The 24,514-nt window shown below is 42.0% G+C and overlaps 1 pseudogene; it reads right to left on the reverse strand.

Annotated features, from left to right (window-relative positions):
- The window catches only part of LOC149154425 (putative beta-D-xylosidase 6), a 76,289-nt pseudogene that overhangs the window by 21,401 nt on the left and 30,374 nt on the right, over positions 1-24,514 (reverse strand).

The raw sequence follows: 24,514 nt of genomic DNA on the forward strand, positions 1-24,514 counted from the left end.
TTGTGAACTCCCGTATGGATATCCTCCCAGAGGGGATAATGAAAGGGTATACTGCCCCCCATACGGTGGTAATCCAGAACTCAAGGGAATTGTTTGCCCTTGGGGGCCGGACTGCCCAAATTGACCTCCAAATGGATCAATTTGTTGAGACTCAACATAAGAGTAGTATACCCTTTCATTATCCGGAGGGGATAATGAAAGGGTATACTGCCCCCCATACGGTGGTAATCCAGAACTCAAGGGAATTGTTTGCCCTTGGGGGCCGGACTGCCCAAATTGACCTCCAAATGGATCAATTTGTTGAGACTCAACATAAGAGTTTTCGGATATTATTCCGGATGAACAAACGGGAACAGACCATACTGTCGAAATGGCCCCTGAGTGGGCTCCTTCTAGCGGTTGAGAGCTAGTCGGGACAGATGGTATACCGGCGAACATTGTCGGAGTGATAGCAGGGAGTTCTACCGTCGCTGTGTCAGACGACACAGTCCTAGATGTTGACGGTTGTTCAGACATTTGTAGTCTATCAAAAAGATTACCTAGCGATTCTACAGGAGCTTCCTCTGGTGGCAAACTAACTTCTGATGAAGAAGGATATAGAGTGATCCCGACTCCAAATTGTGATGGAGTACTCGTTGGAGGATCTTCCACAATTTCTTCTATGGCAATCAGACTAGGTGGAAGGGGAAGACCGTCAGGTCCGTAGAATATTTCTGGTGCCGAAGAAGGTATGGAATTGGCAGCGATAGATGTTTGAAGAGCAAGACTCCTCGAACCGGTTGAAAATGGAACTGGTTCGGTAACACAAGTGTTTACTCTCAGACTAGGATTAGTATCACTGTCCTTCTGTGGCTGCTGAACTTCTTCTGTAGAGGCAGGGATTCCAGAAATGTTTGGAGTAACCGGAGTCTCTGATGTTGTTGGAACACTTGTTCTAACTTTAACAGGAGATTTGGAACCAGTTAAACGGGTTCTCTTTGTCCGTACTGGCTTCGATTCCGGAGACAAAGACGGTTGACTCGTAAGCCTCCGCGAACGACGGGGTTTCAATTGAATTTCTTCCACGATTGCGGATTACTCGATCAACTAAAATAAAGGGGAAGTATGTTTCTGAATTAAATGAATTTTAGACGCTTTGACACAACTTGTTTTTTCAATTTTTAAGAGTCGAGAAAAAACAAAAGATGACTCTAGTCTCCTTCGATTTTTAATGAGCCTGAAGTGACAAGTGCTCAGATGGACCTTTTCCGTTAAGGAGTCTGAAAAGGAACGAAAGGGACTGCTCTGGAAATCTAGGTAGAGGGATTACCAAACCAATCGAAAAACTGCAGAATACTTTTTATGGTACGGCAGTCAATCTTCCCGAATGTTGTGTTCAGTGCATTGCGATCGATAGGGCGGTAGACACGGCTTCCTATGGATAAAGGATTAAGCCTATTGGGGTCTCCCAAAATATACTCGACGGTACGTGGGAGCACAAGTCCGTACTGGCACTTATCATCTCAAAGTGGAGGAATCACCCAACCATCAGTGAGAACAACAGTTACCAGGCTTTACGACGTCGGAATACGTCTCTAGCCTAGACTTCTAAATGTTGTGCGTTAAGTTCCAAAGCGTTGTTAGATTCATTGAATTTATTTTAAGTTGATCTTGTTTATGAAGTTTGCCTTTCGGGTTCACCACGAGATGTAGATGTAATTCCTAAAATGCAATCTAAGATGATAAACAAACTTTTATCTCCTTTATGCAATGAAAATCCTAGCTACTAGGGAAAAGAAAGACAAAATCTTTTCACAAAGAGAAAAGAGCACACTCTAAATGCACTTTCCTAAATCAAGCCAATCAGACCGTCTATATGCAAATGCACATGCATGTATTTGTTTTTCGACTTTCTTAGTATATGAATGCTAAAAAGAAAGTTGATGCACAAATCTAAATTTCTTTTCAAGCGACAAATATCAACAAGTTTCTTTTCGAAATCAAAAAATGGAGACGATCACAACACCTTACGATTTTGAAATGAATACTTGTTTTCGACACTAGAAAATTACAAATTCAGACCAAAATCAATAGTAACAGGATAATCGACCATCAACAGCAATTAAACTCTTTCCTACGATTGAAATCGACACTTGCGACAGTTTCAAATCAAAGGACGATAGTACAATTACGCTACTTTTGCAAAGGAGAACTGTAAATGACTCAACAAACACACAAAAACATCTACAGTTCTTTTGTACAAAGGAGGCGGAATAACAGCAAGGAAAAGGGGTTTCAAACAGACATATACTGATCACAGGCAGCAAAATTCAAGAATAGAACTGGAAAGAATGAACCACAGAAGCCACAACTGCACAGAGCTAGTCTGATCAGCGCACCTGTAACACAGAGAATCTGAAATGCAGCGCAGGTTGTCCACTCAGGAAGTGCGCTGAAATTCAGAATCTCTGAATAGTACCTGCACTGGGCCAGAAACGAGACTCTGTTCGGGTTCCGGGTCACAGTTTGCAGTTCAGTTCTTGGGTTTTGGCCGAGCAAAAAGCAATCAGTAATGCAACAATCAGGGGTAGATCTAAGGAGGATCTAAGAGCTATCACAAGGGCAATCAGATAGTCTATGAATCAGTTGTTTAAATCATAAATAGATCCAGTAGATGGATTGAAGTAGCAGTTGTCTACTTTGCATTTGTTATGGCAAATGCAGTTCGAATGCTGCTTGTAAGTTTATGAAACAAACAACAAAGAATGATAAACAAACAAACTAATTAACTTCCCCAGCGGAGTCACCATTTTGTTACAGGGAAAAGTGTCTATATAGAACTGCTCTATCCCACTAAGGTGTGACAGCTGCCTTAGAAACAAACAGAGAAAAGCTACTTTTGTTTTTCCTTTACGAATTATAGATAGAGAGGAACAGAAAGACCAACCTCTATCTTGCGCTAATCTCGTGATTTGATCCCTCTCTTCTTTGATAGTCTTCAGCTTCTTGCTCCCTTGCACGCCCAGCTTCACAAAGTTCCTGTAAGATCACAGAAGCATAGCACTATACAAAGACATGGATCTATAATCATAAACAATCTAGGATCAGATGTAAATTAACCATACAAATGTAACAAGCATCAATGACACAAAAGCATGGAGGAAAACTCAAATAGCTTTTATTGATAAACAAGAAAAGAGCCAAGAGGAGTTACAACCAGTTGTTCTGACCCAGCATCAACCTCCCAGCAAAGAAGTCCCTCTTCACCTCAAACAAAGCTTAGATCACCCAACAATCTGAAGTTTGTCTCAAGAAACCAACATCAATTCCTTACAATATGCAAAATTCCAGCCTCTGGATCTCTGGGATGAGGGATCCATATATAGATATCTGTAAGGGGGATGAGTCAGCTTGTGATTTAATTAGTTTCTTCTCTCTGATAGTTCTTGCTTCCACTTGGAGACTGATGGCCTCTTACTCATCCTTGGTCGAATTCAGTGAGGTAAGTGTCACAGGAGAAGATTCTGGAAGCTTCCATTGCCTCTCCACCTCGCGGAATGACACTGCCATTTGTCATTTCTCGCCCATCGCACCCCACAGAAGGAACTTTTGAAATGCAACACACCCTCACAGTGTATTTGGGTGAGATACAACGCACTTAGCCAGTGGAGCAGCTGCAATGATCCTGTTTTGACCAATTCTGAGCAGTTTCTCATGGAGAACTTCTGGGAGAAGCTGTAATCTGTTGACCTTGTTCCTTTAGGGGTTAGAACAACACTTTTAGGGACTTAGGAGCCCTTGGTTTATGGACATTTCATGCTTGGGGTTGTAGGGCCCAAAAATGTCTATAACACATTCCTCTTTGTGACTCTCCACCTACACTCATGACTCTTCAAGTACTACATGATTGTTACATTCTACTATTGACACTTAGTCTTTCACTTTTACAACATGTTTACATTACAATCTACACATGTACCCATGTGAGACAAAATAGGCTTGAGTAAGCCATGCAAGACATCACTAAGACTCAGACAGTTGTGGGAAGACTAACTCTTTGACATCCTCACGATGATCGATGGTGGCGAACTAATGCCAAGCTTGGTAGTCTATTATGGTATCCGTGTAATTAGTGGTGACATCCTTCTGAAAGAAAACTCTTGCCTCTGTTGCATACAAGTACATTGATTTGGCACGTCTGTACAACTCGTCAAATGACATGCGCATCATAGCCTTGAGTGTAGCCGGGCCAACAACATACTGATGCATGGTGCCTACGCTCGCCTACAAGTATGTGTTGGTGGCTACATGCATCAATTGATCAATGTACATGTCCAGCTCTAGTCAGACTTGGTTCTCTGACTTCGCCTAGGTGAGTGTGCCAATGGATGGGATCATATGCGTGCACATAATGACATCCATGCTCTTGAACACCATGAATGTGAAGCCTGCAAACTAGTTATGAATTGTGGGAGTTCCTCATGGTTCCAGATCTAACTTTGGATGCATGTCCTCAACTCTACCGCCTTTGGCTTCATGATCTTTGGAAAGTGCAATGGGGCTCCTTTGTACCTCATTGTCCATATTTGCATATGATCGACAACAATGTGCAGATCCAACAAGATGTGTGCACTTCTAGCTTAGTGCTGCTACCAACTGTTGGCTTAGTGGGTCTTGACCCAGGTTCAAATTTAATTGCGCCAAACAAAACCCTACACTACTGGCCCTTTCGGCATCAACCCCCATAGCACAGGTTGAAGTCTCACCCGAACCAATACGGGGGGATGTTGGAAACACGTTTCTGCATCCAGAGATCAATGTGATGTCTTTTATTTCCCTAGATCTACCTTCACGCAGATCTATAAGCCCCTAGGGCTCAGCACTACAACTCCCTTTAACTGACCTTTAGACCTTCGCGAAGGTCTACGATAGGTCTTTGCGAACTCTTAGTAGTTGAATCATCCACTTACGCGTATCAAAAAATAACCCTAGATATAAGCTTGCGCGGATCTACTTATGTATTTAATAAACATAACATAATGTATTATAATCTTCACGAAAATACTTAACATGCATTGCGTACAGTTGTTAAGACTTATCCCATAGATTCACACCTCAATAGATCATTATTTCATAAAGACATTATTCAATCATAACATATATCACAAACATAAATAATAGAAGTAAACAGATAAACACAGGAATTCTTCAACAATCTTCTTTATTGATCTTCAATATGGTATTACAGACTCAAAACTTCCTTGTGCACTCAGCTGTAGGGGTCTGTGCACTCAGCCATAGACTCTACTTTAGGCATCCTCTCCCTCAAATGTGGAGCCTTCCTCCTTCTATTTACCCGCTTCTTACCTGCCCTTTTTCTTTCTCAGACATAGACATGCCTTAAACTCTCTAAGACATACCTATTTATAGATTTTTACATACAATCCCATGGTCCGCGGACCAAGGGTGGATCTCAAGGCCGACTCAACTTTCACATAAACAAGGGGCTAAAACCCCTTTGACTCCTAACCATCTACGTGCTCCGCATCCACAAATCATAGAGACTTTACATTACTTACAAAAATTACATCAAAACTGGTGTTTTTAACCCCAAAACTGACCCAGGGGACCCCATCCCAACAGGTCCCCAACACAAAGGTCATGACTCACCCTCAAGACACTCGGCTGGCACTATGATCTTACTATGAAGATCCCCTAGCACCACCTACACAATTGTGACCTCGGCAGAACTCTACATATCTGCCTTCTTGACATACTCTACTAGCTGCTCTCTAGCTAGTCCTTCCGCGACCAACTTCATCAATTGTTATGTGTGCTATAAGTCCATTAGCTTCTCCTGAATGTTGGTTGTGACTTGGTAAGCTTCTTCTAACCAAGGTACCAAACTAGCCTTAAGCACGGCCTCCTTCTTCTGGGTTGCTTCCCCTCCTGCAAATTGGCAAGGTGTTGCACTGAAGAAATTGAGTACATCATCACCCTGACCTCATCGTAATGCTTTTGCAGCTCGCAAACCTCTGTGTTCAGGATCTACATGTTTGGGTCTTCCTGTAGAGTCATTACCAGCTCGATTTCGTACTTGAATAACGCTGAGAAGTGACCAACTATGGCATCCAAAGTGGCCATCCCTTCTTTTATGGTGGCTCCACGGTGCTCCCTGACATCGGGCAGAGTCACAAGTTATAATTTGAGCTGCAGCTCCGTTATTTTCATGTTGAGTTCAAATTGAACTCATCCAACTTCTTCCTTTGACTCATGCAGTCCAGCAACTAGCTTCCTGATCTTAGCTTCCGGCTATGCGTCCTCTAGAATTTGCAGCTCTAGCATTGTTTTGTATGCCTCTGCTACCGTAGCCTCGAGCCTAGAACTTTGCGCCTGCATTGTTTCCTTTTCCTTCCAGTCCTGCATTTTCTCAGTGAATAACTATTTGTTGTTCACCCTATATTCACTGATCAAATTGAGAATGTGTTGCTCTTGAGCTCTCAATTCCTCCGTCACCCCTGCCTGCAACACATGAAGAAGCTCATTGGGGAGCATTGCAATGTTCAGCCCGATGTTCTTAAGGGTACTTAAGATTATGTGGTCATCGGTCGGCTCTGCACGTAGGGACCCTTTTGGTAAAGCAACAGTTCGAAGGTCTAGGGTCCTTACCAATTCCATAGCCTAACTTGTCCCTGGTGTCAGGCTCACTTGCGTTGCACTTGCTTGACCCGCACCCAACTGTATCCTGTTAGCCTAGATCTGCAGCGTGCATAGATCTTTTTGGATGCTCCTCAGCGTCTACATAAACTGCTACTTGAACTGTTGCAGCATTTCAGTGGTAGTGTCCCATATTTTGTCACCGATCTCGTCGAGATCACCTCCGTCAGTATCACGGGATCACCCTGCTCCTGCCTACGCTTCTTTAGTCGAAACGAGGTGCTCTGCCCCTCATCTCCTCCGTCGCCCTGTTCGGACAGCTCTTCCTCCTCGGTCTCGGGGGAAGTGGATTTTCCACTTTGCTCTAATTCACACTGCTTTTGTTCAACCTGCTCCTTAGCACCACACTCCTTCTCCATCTAAGCCTTCTCTGCAACTTCCTTTTTCTGTTGCGTTGCCAAATTTTGTGAAGCCTACTTGGATGCATCCTTCCTTTTCTTTGTTGTCGAGCTTTCCACACCCTTACTAGTTTCGGCATCCAAGTCTGAGGGGGTGCGCCACTCTACTGGCCATCGCTTAATTACCTCTTGAATGTTGGTATTGGTGACCAAATATGGCAAGTGATGCCATTTCTGTTGCGATTACTTCCATGCCTGAATGTAAATGTGGTGGAAGTCAACCTTGAGCGCAACATAAGCTAACAACTTATTGTACATGGTGGGGGACAACCTTGGGCATTGTTTGATGGCCATGCGGATGCTTGCTTCCATCAAAACCCAAAATATTTTTGTTTCTGTGACCCACGCGGGGTCCTTTTTGGCCCATAGGGAGGCAAACTTTGCGGCCTCCAGCAATCCTTCTTTCAATGAAGGAAACTAGCTATCCTCTGGCAGCTCCCATGCGACCAACATGATGGAGAGCAGCAACTAAGCATAATGGAATGGCTTGGTCTCGTCGTGGACCTCATGACAATTCGCAAGGAATTCACTGCACAGGTACCTTGACCAGTTGAATTGCACACCCTTCGCCCATTGTGCAGCTAGAGAAACCACAGGCACCAGAACTTCCTTCACACGACAGTTCCTCATTACCTTCCCAGCTAAGATTTGTGTGGAAATTTGCACCACGAGATCGTTTATGGAAGTGATTGAGTATCTCCATGACTTTTTCATGAGGGAAAATTCCTTCTTCAATTTGTCCGCCAAATCCTTTTCTCCCATCTTTCCGCCAAAATCCTTGGCCAGATTCAAACCCTCATGGGGCAGGTGCGTGATCCTGTGGATGAGCATGTCAGTGATGGGTATAAGACCTCCTAGCCATAAGCACATATCATGCACTAGAGTAAGTAATTGACTTCACACAGGTGGTGTTGATAGTGGGGCACCCACAACAGGTTCAACAATCTTGAATTGTCTACTCCACGGATCCATTCCACTGTCTCTAGCTCAGTGACACCTGAGTCCATGTAGTAGACACACTTCATATAGTTGGCTGTCACTAGGTGAGGGAACTACTCATGGTCTTCTAGGTCCTAATCTTCCATCTTCAGTAGGGGGGCACGAACCTTCGAAGGGAACCTGCTCCGGCAGTAAGGGCGTAGAAATGACAAATTTTTCTGAGTTTGGGTCCTTGGTGACCTTCGCCTACCCCTTTCATGGAGGGATATAGTCAAGAACTTTTGTGATGGGCTCCACTCCCTTAGTGTCTATGTCCTCAGTTCCCTGTCCTTCCTCGGGCTCTAAATCGAAAACCTTCTTGTGTTGCTCGTCTTTCTTCTATTTTTGAGTTACAGTGTTTTCTAGGTGATTCACGCATCGACACTGACTTCTTTGTTTATACTTCTTTGGTTTTTGGGTTTCTCTAGCAGGGGTATGCTTCGGCCTAGGTGACCTTGGCGTCGTAGGCATAGGAGACGGAGCTTCCATACTCATTACCTCTGGAGTAGCTCCTTCAGACGCGACATCCCCCCAGTGCTCACAATCTCAGCAAGGCTTGGTTCGAGCATGGTTTCAAGGATGATTTTATGATTCAACTCCGGTAAATTCGCAAATGTACGGCTTGCGACCAAATCCTAAAAAAATGAGCGGTTCATAAGCAACAGACAGCACATCTGAAAAACTATAAGGGTGCAAAGTGTTCTCTGATGGACTAGCACGCATAATTTATAAGAGTTTTTGAATTCAAATATGACCGTTCCCCTAAAAATTCGATAATTAATGTTGTTTTAGTGGCAGATCTTCAAATATTTTGGCCTTAAATGTCGCTATCCTGCTCCTCTTAACTATTTTTTGGCTTTCAAATTGTGAACAGTGACTCCAATAATCACTTTCCTGCTGTGTTGCGAGGCACCTCCCTCCATAGCGTAGCTACCTGTGCGTAGCTTCTTATACTGCAACTTCACCATATTTCGCGTAGCCCGCCTGCCCCGTAGTCCTCCAACCCTGGCAGTGTATTTTATAGTCCCGCATTCCATTACAACTACCTGGAGCACTAAGACTGTCCTGTCGCCATATAGTCATTGTGTAGGATCCCCTGTATATGGCTTCAATCGACTTCCATTCACCCTTCCTGGAAAAGGTTCTCCATTCAGCTTCACGAGTTGAACTGTGCCTCCATCTGTAATTTCTTTGATAATATATGGGCCCAGCCAATGCATCTAAAATTTCCCTGGAAACTTAGTGAATTTTATATCATATAATAAAACTAGATCTTTTACTTTGAACGTGCACAACTTGATGTGTCAACCATGCCATTCTTTTTCACGTTCCTTTTGTACTTGCTGACAGAATCCAACCAAGAATATATCTTCTTCAAGCTCCATCACCTGCGCGAGCTATTTCTCCAAGGCTTCATGGTCGGCCATACTTGTGAAAGTTGCTATGCATATACTAGGCAAGATATATTCCATAGGCATCACAGCTTCTACATCGTAGACCAATCTAAAAGGTGTCTACCCTATCATATTTTTACAAGTAGTCTTGTACACCCATAGTACTGCAGGTACGCACACATCCCAGTCATTCTACTGTGCGTTGCAAATATTCATCAGCGCATTCTCCAAAATCTTATTAAAGGCCTCAACTATTCCATTAGTCTAAGGATCATAGAGGGTGCTCTTCTGATGATCGACCTGGAACTCTTCAATCAATGTGTTGATTGTATCGTTTAGGAAGTGCGTACCTCAATCACTCATCAACACTTTTGAGCAGCCAAATCTAGTTAACACATACTCAAACAAAATCTTGGCTATTGTAGCCCTTATGCAATCCTTAACCAACTATGCCTCTACCCATCTGGTTAGATACTTCGTCGTGGTGATGATATAGCGTGCACCAGTCTTCTTCCCTGGCGGCTGAATTGGCCCAACGAAATCAATTTCCCATTTTCCAAACGATTGCAATGATACTTGAGGATTCATTGGAAGCTCATCCCTTCATGATGGTCTATCGGTTCATTGACATGCATTGAATTCCCTACAATATGCTTTAGAGTCTTTGTGCAGCGTAGGCCACCATAACCCTGTGCGCAAAATCTTATGTGTTGTTGCATTTCCTGCATAATGTCTTCCCATAGCTCCTCCATGAACTTCAGCAAGGATCCTATTTTTCTCAAAGTCTGGCACATATCGTCGCAATATCTCATCTACACCCATCTTATACAAACATCTTGCGATTACTGAGAAATCTGTCATGCGTACTACTAGTTCCTTCTTTTGCTGACTCGTATACCCTTCCGGTGTCATTCCTGTAGTCAAAAAGTGAATAATATCTGCAAAGTGGTTATCTGCTACATGCACCACATTGAAGAGTTGCACATTAGGAAACCCTTCCTCCAAATTGGTAGGCTCCTCTCCTGTCTCAATCTGCGACAGATGGTCAGGTCCTGCATTCAACCTACCTAGCTTCACAATAACCTCAAACTCATACTCCTGGAATAGAAGCAACCATCGGCAGATCTTCGCCCCCAACACAAGCCTATTGATCACCAGGTATTTCAAGTCAGAATGATCTGTGTACATTGAAATGTTCGCCCAATAGATAGTGCTTGAATTTTTGAAGCACATACATAATATCCAATCCTTCGCGCTGTGTCGTTGAGTAACTCTTTTCAGCCTTCAATAATTTCTTGCTCACGAAGGCTATAGGGTGGTCCATCTCTCCTTCAATGGCCTGTGTTGGCACTGCTCCCAATGCAATGCAAGAGGCATCGACATGTACATGGAATTCCTTCTTCCAATCGAGGAAGACCAAGAACGACACGGTGACCATCTTTTCCTTCAACACATCTAAACTGCGCTGACATTCTTCATCCCAACATAATGTAGCATCCTTCTTCAGTAGTTTCTCCATGGGCGTGGTAATCTGAGCATAATCCTTGATGAACTTCTTATAATATCATGTATGTCCTAGTGTCGTGCATAGCTATTTGACACCTCTTGGGCCCTCCAAATTTACTATCAAAATGATTTTGGTAGGGTCTACCATCAAGATCTTGGTCGTGCATACTACTAGTTCCTTCTTTTGCTGACTCGTATACCCTTCTGGTGTCATTCTTGTAGTCAAAAAGTGAATAATATTTGCAAAGTGGTTATCTGCTACATGCACCACATTGAAGAGTTGCGCATCGAGAAACCCTTCCTCCAAATTGGTAGGCTCCTCTCTTGTCTCAATCTGCGACAGATGGTCAGGTCCTACATTCAACCTACCTAGCTTCACAATAACCTCAAATTCATACTCCTGGAATAGAAGCAACCATCGACAGATCTTCACCCCCAAGACAGGCCTATTGATCACCAGGTATTTCAAGTCATAATGATCTGTGTACATTGAAATGTCCGCCCAACAGATAGTGCTTGAATTTTTGAAGCGCATACACAATATCTAATCCTTCGCACTGTGTCGTTGAGTAACTCTTTTTGTCCTTCAATAATTTCCTGCTCACGAAGGCTATAGGGTGGTCCATCTCTCCTTCACTGGCCTATGTTGGCACTGCTCCCAATGCAATGCAAGAGGCATCGACATGTACATGGAATTCCTTCTTCCAATCGAGGAAGACCAAGAACGACATGGTGACCATCTTTTCCTTCAACACATCTAAACTGCGCTGACATTCTTCATCCCAGCATAATGTAGCGTCCTTCTTCGGCAGTTTCTCCATGGGCGTGGTAATCTGAGCATAAGCCTTGATGAACTTCTTATAATATCATGTATGTCCTAGTGTCATGCGTAGCTGTTTGACACCTCTTGGGGCTCCAAATTTACTATCAAAGTGATCTTGGTAGGGTCTACCATCAACCCTTGCTTGCACACCACATGACCCAACAAGATCCCAAAGGGGACACAAAATAAACACTTCTTCATATTCAATGCAATTTGGTATTTGCGGCATGTATCTAGCATCAGGCGCAGACTTGCTACGTGGTGCTTCACTAAACCAAATGTTGTCCAATGATCAAAATACACCTCCAATAACTTATGAATGAACTCCTTAAATGTTGCTATAACTACACGAGAGAATATCGCAGGTGCATTCTTGAGTCCAAACAACATTACAGTATACTGGAAACAACCCCATTCTATCGCGAACATTGTTTTGCTCCTATCCTCTACCACGATCTTGATCTGATGGTGCCCCGAAAATCCATTAGTGAATGAGTGGCCTCCTACCCTCCAACGTTTTCCAATACTTCATCTATAAACAGCATCAGGAATGGATCATGGACACAGGCATCATTAAGCTTTCTCAAATCTACACAAATCCTTATTTCTCCCTTCTATTTCTTCTCCTGAACCACCATCGGGCTCATGCAATCAGATTCTTCAACAGGTTCGATGATGCTTGCTTCAAGCATCTTACCCAAATCCGAGCGAACCTATTCCTTGTATTTGGGATTAAGGTGATACAACCTCTGTTTAATAGGCTTCACGCCCGGTTTCAAAGTGATTTTCATCACATCCAAGTCGCCTATGATGCCCTTCAAGTCCGAAAACTTCATAGGAAAAATATCTTGGTACTCGCAGAGTAACTCAACAACTTTATCCACTGTGGAATCATCCCAGTAATCCCCAATATTCGCAAATTTTGGCTCTGCTTCACTACTAATGTTCACTTGCTTTTTTTTCAATGGCATGGTGATATCTAGGTTCTCTATTTGCGGACCTTCGACCTCGCGATGGCCTTCTGCCTCTGGAATATTAATATTTCTTCGATCTTCATCCTCCCCCTCAATAGTCACATTATAGCATTCCAGTGCATGGCACAGCTGGGTGCTCCAATCTAGTTGAACCCATTCCAAAGGTTCCTGTGGGATTTTGAAGATCACTACCTTAATCTTCTGCAGAGCTTCATCAATGCTCTCAAACCCATCTTCAAAACTGAAGGTCATCAAGAATCCTTCCCTTAATATATCCCACTCCACAATGCCATGGCAGAGCTTCATTTCCAGATACTAATTCATAGGAATTGTATCCAAGGTATGACAAAATAAGTGCACCCACTCTAGCTGCGGCTCCTTTCCATAATCTTTAGTCCACTTCGCTAAATGAGTGTGCGGATCATTTCTCCCATCATATTTCTTAGTCAGTCGAATTTTAGGACAACCAAATCCCAACCTCATCATCCTTCTATAATCTCGTCATTCATCGAAGTTGTCCTTGTGCGTACCCCACCATTGTGTGGGCATAGCGCGCAACATCAAATCCAGTGCTTGGAATCGATGATCCTCAGGGACTTCTCTTTAAAATGCATCCAAAAACTTATCTACGTCAGTTAAACCATCATAAAAGAGTAAATTTCTTACCTCCGATGATATAGAGTGCAACGATTTAGTCATCATGTTGCAGCGCAAGGTAGATACTTCATGCAGCCGATTCTACCAATGCTGCAATTCTTCATCTCAGTCTGAGGTACAAGAACTTTCTTAGTCCCATGCAATCCATCAATCAGTTGTTGGATTAATCCATTCTTGATCTCACGTTGTTATTTTGTAGATCTGATCCAAGTCATCATCACTATCTTCATAGTCACAGACTGGTTCAATATAGTGTGGACCTTCTGCATAGTCTAACGGTACTACAACCTAAAGTGATTTCCTCTCAAACAACATCATCCTCTTCTTCAAGTTGATGACTCCATTCATATCAATGTCCCAGTTAGTTCCAAGGAGCACGGGGTACGGATTGATGCAATCAACAATCTATATTACTTCGAAATCATGCAGCACGCTCGCACCTTCTATATCCATTATTACTCCATGTAGTCATCCCAAAGGGATGATCTTCTGTTGCTTTTCCATTTTAAGTTGGATTGGAGACCACTTCAGCGCGGGCCTCCCCACTCCTTTCCATGTCTGTTTAGGAAAAACATTCGCGTCAGACCCCAGATACAAAATGACTCGGTCCATCTCATAATCCCTTATCTGCGCGGTGAGCCTCATCTCGTACCCTGTTGTAGCCTTATGTTTGCCAATTTTTCTTACTACGTAGTGTCCATCAGGAGAATTTTCTTTGCCAATGAATTTTTTTATTAACTCCTATAGGCCCTTCACAACTTTACTATCATGCAGTAGTTTCATGCAGGTTTCAAAGAACGTGGTAAGCAAAGGATCGACCTCTGTAGTCGTGCTAGTTTCTGGTACTTTGTTATGGCTCCTTGAGGTGGATGCCTCAGCGAAGCTCTTCTTGGCCTCCATAAATGTTTCTTTTGCGCACTCCAGATTGAACCCAACTTCCTTCTCTGGGGCCTTGTGGACCCATCCGTCCTCTTCAGGCTGTTTTCCCTTATCATCCCCAGTGGTGATCCCACTTCTCAGCACGATATTCACTTTCAAATCTTCCTCACAAGGCTCATCTCTCATCATTTGAAAATTTTGCATGGGTTTCTTAGGCTGTGCCTTTTTCTCCTGCATCTTGGCTATCAACATAGGGAATTCTTCTATAGTGTGGTCAAACAGGCTGCAGTATTGATAGGATGAGTGTGTCTGATTCTGACACTCCCGCGCATAGTGCCCTGGTGTCCCACAGTTATAGCAAATAACCTGTCCACGACCTCTACTAGGTCCTCCTCCTCCTTGTCCCTGTCCTCTTCCTTGATAACCCCCACGTGCTCCTCTTGCACCCTGACTTGGAGGCCAATTTTCTGCTTGCATCCAGTACATAGGTGTTCTTTCTATTGTTAATTCATAGCTGCGACAGTAGTGTTCATCGTGGCCCACTGATTTGTAGAAGTTGCAGAACAAATGTTGCGTTGTCTGAACGAACTTTTGAAGCAAGTGACAATTATTAGTTACGTGTTTTCCAGCCCCTTGAAAAATAGTGCACCATAACGCGGCCCCCATACTTGGTCCTACTGGAGCTTCTGGCCTTAGGGGAAGTGGTCCCCCTCCTATAATATAATTTTCAAATAACAGACAATGGTATTTATCATGCCCTTGGCTCTTACATTTTAGACGCCATACTTCCTTGTGAATCTCTTGTTTAGTCTCCTTCTCTTTCTTCAAGCTCTACAATTCCATGCAGAGGTTCTACGACTACGAGTGAATTTGTTGGACTCCCAAAGTTGTATCCTGAATAGGTGTCGCATGCAATCTCATCACAATTTCTAGGGCTTCTGCCTAAGTTCCTATCTTCTGTTGTGACAAAGCAATCCTTAGGTGGGGTAGAAGTGAGGCTATGAACCATTCCCGGTGCTAACCATCTGTGAGTTGCATATTAGCTTCGTGGAACACACACTTCAACCTTTGATCCAACTCCCAAGGCATTTGGTCAACCCTCATCGTGATTTCCTTAAATCCAACCACTGAATGCGAGTCAGACTTAGGAATACTAAACTCTTTGTTTAAAGCATCCTTACTCTATGCTAGCATTTCTATAGGATGATCAGCACAATACCTCATATACCACGTCAGTGCACGATCCTATAGAACAGTAGCTAACTACGCCTTCTTTATGTTATCATCAGTGATCTATTATGTGGCCCACATAACATTTGCAACAAACCAGAACTGATCTGTATCTTCACTTCCTATACCCTTGAAAATTGGCAGCTTTATTGAGTTTGACATGTTGAACGATGGTGGTGATGGCGGAGGTGTGGGCGAAGGTGTATGCTATGGAGGTGAAGGTGGAGGTGAAGTAGAAAACCCTGTCTTATTAGCTAGACAACACTCTACGGTGAGGCTTGTAACATTCCCTCATCGTCGCTCTAAGGAGGTCCAATCAACGGGCTATAGTCAGGACCTGTTTTTTCTCGATTTCTAAAGAGTTTTCCACTTTGTGTAGCTCCAAACATTAAGGAAATGGCATAACCTGTTTCTCACACAAGAGCATCTTAATCCAGGTATTCAAAGATCTCAAATACTTACCTCACAGTCCCTTGAAGAAGCGTCACTCTGCTTCGTTGTATCTTACTGAGCTATCAACCGCGAACTCGATAACAAATCCTCCTATAATCTGATCGAGCCAGTGGTAAAAAACACACACAATATTGTCTTCAGAGGCTTCTAATCGTCGTATCAACTCTAGAGTCCACACTATTGGACTGTCAAGCTTCCACCTTCCTTGGCTGTGTACCAACTTAGCTATCCACTCGTATAGTTCAATTGGGAAGGTGTAGAAGAAAATTACTTATATTTCCATATACAAATATTTGTCCAACCACTATTCCTTTGATAGGTGCGGATTCTTGTTCTCCTGCATCGCGAATTCGTGAATTTTTCTATCCAACCACTTGTCACTTCCTTCTTGGTCGGATTCTAATGATGCGACATCAAACATCTCCTTAAGAAGATCCCGGTCCTAGCAACGGAACCATTTGTTGGCTTAGTGGGTCCTAACCCAGGTTTAGAGTTAATTGCGCCAAACAGAACCCTACACTATTGGCCCTTTCGACATCAAGCCACATAGCATAGGCTGAAGTCTCACGTGAAGCAGTATGGGGGATGTTGGAACCAAGTTTCTGCATCCAAAGACTAGTGTGATGTCTTTTATTGCCCTAGATCTGCCTTCGTGCAGATCTATAAGCCCCTAGGGCTCAGCACTCCAACTCCCTTTAACCGGCCTTTAGACCTTCGTGAAGGTCTACGATAGGTCTTTATAGACTCTTAGTAGTTGAATCATCCACTTACGCGTATCAGAAAATAACCCTAGATATGAGCTCGCGCGGATCTACTTAAGTATTTAATTAACATAACATAATGTATTATAATATTCACAAAAATACTTAACATGCATTCCGTATAGTTATTAAGACTTATCCCATAGAATCACATCTCAATAGATCATTATTCCATAAAGACATTATTCAATCACAGCGTATATCGCAAACATAAATAATAGAAGTAAACAGATAAACACAATAATTATTCAACGGTATTCTTTATTGATCTTCAGTATGGTATTACAGACTCAAAACGGCCCTGCGCACTCAAATACAGGGGTTTGCACACTTAGCTGTGGACTATACTTTAGGCCTCCATGCACTCAACTGCGGAGCCTTCCTCCTTCTATCTACCCGCTTCTTACTTTCCCGTTTTCCTTTCTCAGACATAGACATGCCTTAGACTCTCTAAGACACACCTATTTATATCTTTTTACATATAATCCCATGGTCCACGGACCAAGGGTGGATCTCAAGACCGACTCAATTTTCACATAAACAAGGGGCTCAAACCCCTTTTACTCCTAACCATATACGTGCTCCGCATCCACAAATCCTGGAGACTTACATTACTTACAAAAATTACATCAAAAGTTGGGTTTTTAACACCAAAACTGACCCTGGGGACCCCGTCCCAACACCAACCGTTGAGATGGATAACTAACTTATGCACAGTGACGAATATGAAGTACAACTTCTGCATGACTATCTCAAAGGATGTTACTTCATCTAGTATCGCCGTCCTCAACTCTGCTATGGCAGATGATGAAACCTCCTCTCCTCCCTGCTTGGCCGCTTTTAGCTCCTTAGTCATGCGCTCATTTTCAGCCATCAAGAATTAAACACTCAAGCTAGTGGCTTCAGCATATGCTTTGGTAGCATCAACCAATGCAACTAGATGTTTGCGCACATTGGACACGATCACTCGCTCTTCAAACTGCATAGGAGATACATGGACATCCAAAGTTAATAACCTGTATGGGTGCAGTTTCATCAATCTGTGCATGTTGTGCCTCCTATTGTTCCTATCCCTGTTGCCCTTCCTTCTCTCTTTTGGCAGCTCCTCATCTTCCTTGAGTTGTTGCTTCAACTCCTTTTCTACTTCCTCCATCTTCTGCTTCTCTCTTTTCCTTTGCATGATCCTTCTGTCACATTGTGGCCTCTTAGCCTCAATCTCCAAAGCTGCTCTCAACACAAGTGGATCTTCTTTGAACTTTCAACTTTGCTCTGCCTCTGCACTATCAATAACCTTCCTCTTGCCTTTGTCATGAGCAAGTCTACTACCCTCTGCTACTGATGATGATACTACTCTCTGAGATGTTGTTGCCTTCTACCTTGCTAACCACTCTACAACTATGTTGACCGGTTCTTTGAGCCTCGAGAAGTGATAGCATTATCTCCATGGGTCTTCCTCATGCCAATGGCATGCCCCATGGATCAAAGGATGTTGCACTCTTGAACAGTGGTCCTTCACTAAGAAATGAGGGTCATACGGATTGAAACTTCTGGTGCCGAAGGTGAATCTCTTGAATTCCTCCATCTCAGCCTCAGCATGCTTTAGATTCTAGATTTCATACAACCCAATCCGCAAAGGAAGAGCGGGCCAAGGTGCCTTTTTCCTCCTGTGTCGTCTAGCTAAAAACCCTGTTAAGAAGTGATATGACACTTCTTGCATGACGAGATTATCCATGGCCAACGTTGGTAAAACATGTGGAGCCTTCTCTGCGATGTACATCTGGATGAAAGTGCCAAGGGGTGAGGCATACCAATCTGCTATGTCGATCAATGCCTCCATCGCTACCTACGACATGCAAGGTGGATCTTGCTCAAAGATCATCCTGCATATCGGGGTGATGAAGTGGTATAATAATTGTATGATAACTCCACGGAAGTTGCATTTGAATAACAACCTACAATAAGTGTGCACAGAGGTTTCTGAAGGTGTCCATGCCCAACCCAAGCCTGGGAATTGCTAATGAGCATAGACTGCATCAAGTACGTAAGAAGACATGTATAGCTTCGCTTGCTGCCCCTTGGGAAGATGCCGAGATTCTTCTACTTGTTCCTTCAACCTGAGAGCCAACATGTCAAACCAGTTGAAAGCTATTCCTCTGCTTGCCAGTTGATCAAACACAATCACCCAAATTTGCAGGAAGGTCTTTGTGCTCTCTTGGTTGTATAAGCGGCATGCGAAGATGACCAAGAGTTGATATGCCTTCCGCAATATCCTTGTCTTGTAAACCTGGTTGGATGTTGTCCTGAACTTGGATGGCTCTTTCACCTAGCTCTTCAATATGTCTCTTGATTTTGCATTATTGTTAGGTCTGGTGAAGGGTTTATCCATCGTGATAACCGACTGCAGCAAGTGATACATCTTCTAATAGTCCTTTGCCCTGAAGGTAGCAATTTGTTTTCCACTGACATTGCTCAACACCATTGTCTCTGGATCAGTATGTGAGACAGTCCAGTGGATTATTTCCGCGGATGGGAATGTCGGATACTTGCATGCAATCCAATACAGTCCAGACTTGTGTATGTTGACATAGACCCTACAGTCTTTATATTTTCCTCAAATCTATCTAAAAATGTGTCATTGATGTCCTGCCATTTCATCTTGATATCCTTGTCTATGAACAACCTAGTGTCTTCATAGATAGGCAAGCTCATAGAAACTTGCTCAATTTCATCTCCAGTTGCGCTCTTGACGGTGTCCTTTGACCCTGCTCTCTTGGAAGCCATTGTACATGTACTACTGAGAAACGGACGAACACATGTGATACCTGGAGATAGATAAACACTCATGGAAAGCAAGATATCAGTTGAAAACCAAAAGAAACTTGAGGACTAGCATGCAACACACCTGGGTGACTGACTAGAAATATTGTGCAATTTTCATCGGGGGGTTGGGATACTGACAGCCAAAATTGTGGAAAACACAGTCCAGACTATCAGCAAGTTGACTGGCTGTTGAAACTATGTAATGCACAGTCCATCTTGGCCTGCTGAGGAGGTTAACCCAAAAAATTGCATCTATGCAATTTTGGGGGCTAGTAGGGCATTGCCTCTTAGAATTGCACAGAGCAAGTCAGGAGGGTAGTGTTGTGCCAACTCTGAAAAATTTCTAGTAGGAAGGCCGAGCCTTCACTCGCAGAAATGCGTAGTGGAAGCTGGGCAAGGCAAGGTCTGGGCCAAGGCAACGCAAACCGCCAACTAGCGACTGAAGACATGTAAAGGTTGAATCCATGGTGAAGTTGAGTGCAGACAAGATTGAATGATCATGCATGCAAACTGGGAATGCAAGATTCAGAAATGGGAAACAAGAAAGTGTGTGAAGCAGGTCGCCGCAACGGTGACCGTTAGTGCAAAAACAATGTCATGCATGTGACAACAGTGAGATGCAATGAAAAACTTGAAACAGTGCCTCTACAAGCTAATATGAATTAAAACAACAATAAGCATTCAATGAAACCAAGCAAACAACACTCACACAAACCGAAATACAAAAAGCGACAGAAAAGCAGCAAAATATATGAAAAGTGAACTTACCCAGAAAAATTTGATCTGAGTGTGCCGAATACTCCGAGATGCGATGTGGGATGTTAGAGCTCCATGATCGATGTGAGGAATGAGATCTAAAGCATCAAATAAATGGTTTTGATAAGATTGAGGTTTATGACGCGCATGCCACAAATATAGGAAAAACGACACTTGGCGGGAGTTTTCTAAAATGACTTTTACATGTAACCTCTAGCTACTAAAAATGGATCTCTAAAATCTAGGGATGCTTTTTACTTTTTTTTTCTTTTTGCTTTTTCGGAAAAAATAGCCCATGCATGCAAATCAAGATTTCTTAGTTTTGGAGGGAACTAGTCAACTTGGGAGCACATGGAATGGACTGCAAGCCTTGAAGTGACTTTTGTGTAGTTTCTGGGCTGAGAAAGTCTGGTTGTCCCTCAGGCTCTGCGCAATTTATGCACTGAAGCCCTGGCTGTCAGCCAAAATTGCGCAATTTTTGAGAGCAAGCCCAGTGATGGGCTTCTCTGTGCAATTTCCAAGGGGAAGGTTTCCTGACTGTTCTGCGCATTTCTGGAGAGCAATATGCAGCCTAGATGGATTGCACAATTTTTGAGAGGAAGTTTGGGTCCCCTCTAGATTTGCACAATTTTCCAAGTGAGCATAGCAGCCAGAAAATGACCAAGTTCTGGAATGTCAACGTGTGGGTGGGAGGCAAACAAGCTGACAAACACAAGATGATAAGCCACTGAAACTTGACTGAAGCATATGTACCTGGACAATGCAAGACATACTGCTGAGGATGGTTATTAGGGAGGCTCCAAATGGAAGCTAAGGCAAAATTTTGGAGGGTGGTTGTAGCCTCTACAACAGTTCCATATTACCATTGGTAGTATAATTCATTTTTAAACTAGTTTTTTCTTTACTCATCTTTGGAACTAAAAAATAATCAACAAAATAAACTGATTAAAAAAAATCAACATGCCAACAAGGAGATGTGCAGTCATGAGGTGTCCCTGGATTTCAAGGACATTAGAGATATAGAAAATAGTTATTATTCAAACAATTTTTCTAGATATTTTCTTACAGATTGTTGCAATAACACTAAAATATCCTAGTATAAACTTCTTTCAATTGCTGCAACAACTCATAATTTTGTTGTAAAAGATGCATTTGACTCTGAATTTAGAATTAATATCAAATTAATCGCTTTAAATGTTTGAGTATTCCACCTTCTCCATATATTGTATTCACAAGGAAACCAAACAAATTCTAATATAGCCGACAATTGCTACTTACATGAACTAAACAATTCTTAAAATCATTAAAAAAATCACTAACATTGCCTATAAACTAAGAAAAAAAATCACTACAATTTCTTGTAAATGAAGTATAATCATTGCCATTCCCTGTAAACTAAGTAAAATAAATCACACTCGAATTTTAAAACAAAATTGGATAAGCACTACTAAATAGCAGAAAACAACATGTTAAGAACGAAAATCCTACATGAAACGACCTATCTTAGAGAAATTCCAAGTTGAGTTATAACTGGAGAAATTCAAAGGGGAAACTCCACAAGGAGAAAGGTGGTACCAGAAACTGGTCAAGGACAAGGAGAGAAGGGATAAAATTCTAGCCTTCAAGAGCCTTCCAATTCTAGCATCAATCTCTCGATGGCCAAAAGGCCAAGACATAATTGTTTGCTAACTCCCAAAATATTTGATGGATTCTAGAATGATGTTTTCCAACATTAAGGAAAAACTCATAATAACTTCGAATGACATCTTCAAAAATAGTGCGGCCATCGTCAATGTGGAGGGAAAATGGAACCAATAGCTTAGCCTTTTTTGTTGGAATATTTGGTCAGGCCTTGGTCCTATTGAAGAAGAGCACCAAGTACAAGAAGAAGCAGTCCATGATCAAGAAAATTGAAATACCAATTGTAGGATATTGGGTTAGAATTTTTTGTTACTTTACTCTTCTTTGATGCCAATTGTAGGATATTGGATCAGAATTTTTTGTTGCAATTGTTAACCATGGCAGGATGTCACTAGCATTTTGGTTCTCTTTTTGTTTAAATTTCAGAAAAAGAACAAGGTTTGGCCAGTAAGACCATAGGAAAAAATAGTATAATGGCTACTATAAAAAATCCCATGAGGGCCTAAATCTATGTTTTTAAATTTTATCGACTCTTCTTGCCAAGAAATTTAGACAATTTAACAGAAGTTTATAGTCTCATCAAATTTTATGGAAAACCTAGATTGCTCGTGGTAAAGGGGATGGCTACTATTTAGAAAATTGGAATACCGTGTGCGAATAGATGGGTTTCCAAAAATAATATGTTGCCCCTATTTTTAAGAGAACCCTAATTTCCACTGGTAGGATCCTATGACTACGTGTAGCATTGTTTTGTAAAAATAACATCCCTTAGCACACAGATCAGCAAACCACTCTAATTAAAACTGCAAAAAATGGGGAGGACTAAATTTAAGAACTTAGATACCCTTTGGAGAGTTACCTTTCTGATAGAAATGAAAACCAAATGCTTTCATTGTTGCCATGGCCTCCTCTATTTATGTATGATGATGTATTTCATAAACAATTTCACTTATCAAACCAAATATATAATATAAAATAATAGATGAACAATGTGAATGATGGGAAAAGCAATAGTGTTGAAGTATAAAATCCTAATAGTATACTTTGAAACAAAAATAAATGGATGGGATGATAAAATGCTTGGATTGTAGTCACCAAAAATAATCTCTGCAAAGTTGTAACACTAGTTGCTCCCAACAGATCTTAGTAGATCTCAGCAATGAAACTCAAGTCCACAGTTATCACATCACAACACCAAGAACAATTTACAACATCTTGTTATATACGTTGATTCATATTTTCTGATCAGACGCAAAATAAAGGAAGGGTCTTTAGGGAAGGGCTAGATTGAGTTGGGAAGAAAAATGGGGTACCGAATAAAGTGCCTATATCATCCAATAGTAGAGTAACTCGTTGATGCAGCAGTTTATATCGATGAAAGCCCCCTTGTGTTAGCATGCCTCACTCAAGCAAGTCTTCCATCTAGAGAGAAAGAGCCCTTACATGGACATGGCTGCATGCCTACCAGCACTAGCCTTTCTTACTGGTGTAGTTGTAAGAGGAAGGGGAGTCGTCATAGCCTGAACTAAAGTGAAGATGATACAATCCACTAATTCTTTCAATTCCAAGGAGCACTGACTAGCCACAGAGCTTGGATATTCCCGATTGGAGATCCATGGAGGACTCCCTCCTTTCACCTTTTACAGCATCCTTCTTGATCAATTCCCGAGCATCCCTATTGTTTTTTAGTACACACAGGATAGAAGCTACTATGCCTGACCACCAGCCTGACCAAGGTAGCCTACCAGAATAATGCTAGAGATTTTAGGATCATTTACTGCAAACGAAACATCCACTGGCCCGCTAGAGAGGATGACAAGCACCACAGGTCTTTTGGCAATGGGAAACTTGATACACTAATTTCTCAAAACTATAACCGCATAAATAAAGGGTTTGAAAGTTTCGTAAAAGTTGGGTAGATCAAAACTATAACCGCATAAACAAAGGATTTTAAATAAAATGTCTACCGCCATGAATTTTGAATTGGACCAAAGATGTAAAGGTTTAAAAAAAATTGAGATAGTTAATTAAAAAGTTAGGATAAAGGGGTGTTTTTCTTTTTTAATGGGATATAAAAAAAATTCCTCCAAATGTCAAAATATTTCAAAATAGTTGTTATATCGTTTATCTGTATAATATTTTAACCTATCAAAACTAGCAATTAGATCAAAAGGTGCAAATGAAAGTTGATAAGAGTAGAGGGAGGAGATATTGTAGGTGAAAATAATGCATATATCACCTCTACTCTTGGCCTTTGCACCATTAGCAGCAACCATATATCACCTACACCCATATATCACCTGCACTTGTGTTTTCTTCTGCTACTTTTTGTCCACACATGTCTCCTTCATAGCGGAGAGACCTACATACTATTTTTCATGCATGACATTTTTCTCTTTTCCCATCTAGATAAAACAATAAAAAACCTATGGGTGGTTAAATTTTTAATCTCTATTCTATAGAGGGTAGTTGGTACACCATCTCTAAAAGTGGCATCAATATGTTAAAGTGAACCCGCTCGATAAACATATGGATCCATGTGGATTGT

Source organism: Pinus tabuliformis, chromosome 9 (genome assembly GCF_031772625.1).
Source record: "Pinus tabuliformis cultivar Carrire ecotype Pingquan chromosome 9, CPIR1, whole genome shotgun sequence".
NCBI classification, from domain to species: Eukaryota; Viridiplantae; Streptophyta; class Pinopsida; order Pinales; family Pinaceae; genus Pinus; species Pinus tabuliformis.